Source organism: Elephantulus edwardii, unplaced genomic scaffold, assembly GCF_000299155.1.
Source record: "Elephantulus edwardii isolate Elephantulus edwardi_28Jun2011 unplaced genomic scaffold, EleEdw1.0 scaffold00122, whole genome shotgun sequence".
NCBI lineage: Eukaryota > Metazoa > Chordata > Mammalia > Macroscelidea > Macroscelididae > Elephantulus > Elephantulus edwardii.
Genome location: NW_006399872.1, coordinates 8002571 through 8006941, shown reverse-complemented (window position 1 = coordinate 8006941; position 4371 = coordinate 8002571). Strand labels below are relative to the sequence as shown.

Below are 4371 nucleotides of genomic sequence, written 5' to 3'. Positions count from 1 at the left end.
TACAATGCTGACACACATGTTTCTTAGTTTTAAACCATTTAGTGTTCCCTTGCTCTGTTTGTGCAACAGCATCTTGGTCTAGGAATAGGCTTCACATGAGCACAATTAAATGTTCAGGGACTTCCACTGTTCTCAATTTTAGCCATAATTTATTATGATTCACATAGTCAAATGCCTTTGCATAGTCAATAAGCATAAATAAACATTCTTCTGATATTCTTTACTTTTAGCCAGGATCTATCTGACATCAGCAATGCGATCCCTGGTGGGCATGTGGCCAGGAGGGACTAGTCTTTGGAGAAGGACATCATGCTAGGAAGGGTGGAGGGACAGTACAGGAGCGGAAGACCCGAAATCAAATGGATTGACACTTTAAGTGGGGCAATGGAGGTAGGTGTGTTGTAGTCAGAGTCCTGGCTCAGGGCAGAGCATGCTTCAGAGCTGTTGTACATAAGGTTGCTGTGACTCAATGGCACAAAACAACAAAAACAACAACAACAGCAGTGGCCTCTCTACTTCTGGCAGTTTCCTGTCTACTTAGTAATCTAGGTGATCTTCAGCAATATTTTGCTTGTATAAGATGTTAATACTACTTGTTGGCTAAAGCCACCAATTTGTGATATTTCTGTCATATTAGCCCTAAATAATGACAATAGCTTGTGAAGAATGTTTGTTGCTCAATCTTAATGTTATGTTCAGATCTTTTTTCCTCTGAGTGTTGCTTCAAATTATGATAAGGAGAATAGGAGTTCTATACTAACCCATCATTATATTTTATTCTTTTGTTTTAACATCAGATGTGTTTGCTTAAGAAATTTATTTTTTAATAAAGAAATTTATTTTTGCCTGTTTCTTAACGTCATATCAATTCTCAACTCTTTCTGTATATCTTGATATTTTTTAATATCATGCGACCTTTTCTACACTTTTCTCCACCAAGCTTTCTTTCTTCTTTTTTAAAATATATTATTAATTTCAATGAAAATTTACAGAGGCTTTGGATTTCCATTCATTCATTGTTGCACTTTTCTCCCCTCACAAACTTTCCCTCTAGTACACTACCCTCTTGGAAAAGTAAAAAACAAAACAAAAAACCAAAAAAAAAACCCCCAACCAAACAAACCCTAAAAACCCCAACGTGGTGCTCTCCTGCTTGTAGAACTCGGCCATTTGCGTGGGCTTGATCTGCAGGCTGAGCCCCTTCTCAAAGGCCTGGTGCTCCAGCATGAGCGTGGAGCGGAACCACAGGTTGTGGGTCTTGCCCAGGTACTTGAGCACGCAGGTCCGGACGGGGATGGGGGGCACGCACTGCGACATGGCCTCCAAGAAGCAGTTGAGGGCGCTGGGCTGGCAGTCCCGCTGCACCTGGTGGCTGCCGCTGCACAGGACGGGGCTGATCTCGCCGGCCAGTGCATGCTGCTGTCGGCCGGACAGAACTTTCCAGAGTCTGGGGAAGAGCTGGACCCACGTCTTCTCGGCCAGCATTTAGGAAATGTGGCAGAGCTGGACAAAGGCGCTGAGCAGGGCCCCAGTCTTCACCTCCCGAAGCGTGTCGAGGAACTTGTCGTGCCTGTTGGTTAACATGTGCAGCTGGTTCCCAATGTCCTTTTCAGAAAGTTCTTTGGTTTCGGGTGTGCTCGTCTGATCCCCAGGAGCTAGTTTAATATCGATCTCGACATCCTCCTCCTTGGACTCGCTGTTCTCTCGCTCCCGCGGCTCCTGCTTGACGTGAGTGACCATGGCAAAGGCCGCTCCGTCGTGGCTGTCGGCCCGGTTGATGACGTTGGTGATGGACGGAAGCATGGCCCCCTGGCAGCTGGTGCCGATGGGAGTAGCCTTCTCACACACGGCCAGGAGAAGCTCAATGCACTGCTTGATCCAGAAGTGGTTCCCCATGGCCTCCCAGTTCTGGGAGCAGGTCACGTAGAGCAGACGCTCGTAGACACGGCGCTTCATTGAGTTGTCAAACACCTCGAAGAACTTGGCCCTGATGAGTGGCTGGGCACAGCGCAGCCCCGAGAGAAAGGCCGGCTCCAGCTTGGCAGTCAGCTGGCTGCCGGACAGCGTCTCATCCCTGTACACATGGTTCACCAGATCCAGAAACCGGGCGTTGAGCTCCAGGTCCTCCGGGAATCGCTTTTCGATGTAGGTCATCATCTTCTCCAGCAGGATGGACTTCTCCCGGAGCGTGGGCGTCTGGTTGGCTGCCATCGGCGAGTTGTTCTTGACCCACTCCTCCAGGATCTTCACCACGGCTCATAGGATCTTGGCGTCGGGTGACTTCTCGATGAGTGAGGTGAGGATGGCCTGGATGAAGCTCTTGTGCATCTGTCTGCTCATCACCGCCAGCCGCGTCTTCACCAGCTCCAGGCTCAGCATCACCAGCTCGCTTGTCCCTGAGGCGGCTTCTGTGCTTCCTGACGCCGCCGCCTGCGGGTTCAGGTGCCCGCGGACCATCTTCTGGAGCGAGCGCATGAAGACGGAGAGGAGCCGGTCGATGTAGCTCGGGTTGTTGCTGCAGGCCGACTTGAGGATCATTAGCGTACGGAAGAGCTGGGAGGGGTTGGCGCTGGTGGCCTTCTCGTAGTTGGTGAGGCCCTCGTAGATGACCTTGCCCACGGCCGCGTACAGGCACTCCAGCTCCTCGTACTTAAAGGTCACACTGGAGGTGCTTGGCTCTGTCGGGAAAATGTTCAGGAGCCGTGATAGGAGGCTGTGGACGGCTCGCAGGACTTTGGTGTTGCCGCAGGTCATGCAGGCCGCCACGCTGCGCTGCAGGGGCTTGAAGCTGCTGAGGATGGCCGGGGACGGCAGGACGGTCAGCAGGAAACTGAGCACTTCCAGCCCCATGCAGATATTCCCGTAGTTCACGTGGCTGGGCTGCTCCACGGTCATCAGCAGCTTGTCGAACCATTGCAGCTTGAGCTCTGACTTGGACCACATGTCTGGCCGCAGGGCCATTTTGAGGAGGTTGACGCAGCGTCGGGAAAGCACCTCCCCGGGTGAGCCTGAGGTGTTGGTGTTGTCGTTCACCTGGCAGGCCACGCGGATGAGGAAGTTCACCACCGTGTCCGTGTGCTGCTTGTCAATGGGCTTGGCCAGAAGGGAGTCGGCTCCCGGCAGGGACTGGCTTCTCCCAAACACCGTACTGATAGCTCCAGTGGCGGTCCTGAAGCGCTTCACATCCTGGGCAGAGTCCACCGACAGGCCTCTTTTACTAGACGATGAAACTGAATTGACCCCTTCTCCACTTGAGCTGGGATCCATGTCTGAATCCGGCTGCTGGTCCTTGATTCTCTGCAGCTCCCACTTGATGACCACTTCTGACAGGTCCACCGCCAGCCTTCTCTGCTCGATGGTGACGCTGGGCGTGAAGCCCAGTCTCTGCATGGCACTGACCATGTGCTGCACCAGGTGGTGTCGGACCGGGTAGTACACCTTGAAGTGCTGCACGATCAGGTTCAGGATGTGTGCCAGCTGCGGGACCGTGTGGCCCTCCTCCACAATGATCTTCCGGGTCCAGTGCGTCAGCATCTGGTACCCGTCCTTCATCCTGGCTGGCACCACGGGGGTCAGGATGGCCATGGCCTGTCTGACGATGGCCCGGGCTTCCGTGGCGTGAGCCTTGAGTAGACTGTGGAATACCTGCAGCACGATCTTCTTGTGGATGGCGAACTTGGGGATGATATGGGCCAGCAGCAGGTGCCTGCTGTACTTGCAGGCGGGGTCCACGTGTTCCTTGGAGAGCAGGCAGGGCCAGGCAAAGGTCATGAGGTGCCGCAGCTTGCTCTTGTGGTTCTTCTTGTTGTCGTCGTGGATGTGGTGGGGGGCGTGCTCCACCAGCAGCATGGTGGAATAATATTGCATGCGTTCCTTGTTTTTCAATGCAGCATAGTATTCCATTGTGTGAATAAACCAGAGCTTCTCAATCCATTCGTTTGTTGATGGGCACTTAGGTTGTTTCCAACTCCTTGCTATTGTGAACAAAGCTGCAATAAACATGGGTGTGCGGCCCTCAGTCTTTAAACTGACATCATTGTTCCTTAGGATTTAGGAAGATCCCTCTCAGCAGACCATTCCAATTCTGTATGTCTCCTGGTCTTCAGACTGCTGGTACGAATAACGGTGAATGTGGATGCAAGCAAGATGAAATAGTTGACAATTATGATCTTTTCTCCATCTGTCTTGATGTCGCATACTGGCCCAACTGTTAGGATTTTTTTTTTCCTTTGGTGTTGAGATGTAATCCATATTGAAGGCTGTAACAAATATCTCAGTTGCTCCTCGTTTTCAGCAAACACGGTTGTGCAAACTGCATAAACTCAAGTTGTTAATTAGTCCTTCTTCAATCCTGATGTCATGCTCTTGGTC

The 4371-nt window shown here is 51.6% G+C and overlaps 1 pseudogene; it reads right to left on the bottom strand.

The window, feature by feature from the left end:
• The window catches only part of LOC102859725, a 9436-nt pseudogene extending 5569 nt beyond the window's left edge, over positions 1–3867 (bottom strand).
• Between the last annotated feature and the right edge of the window lie 504 nt (positions 3868–4371).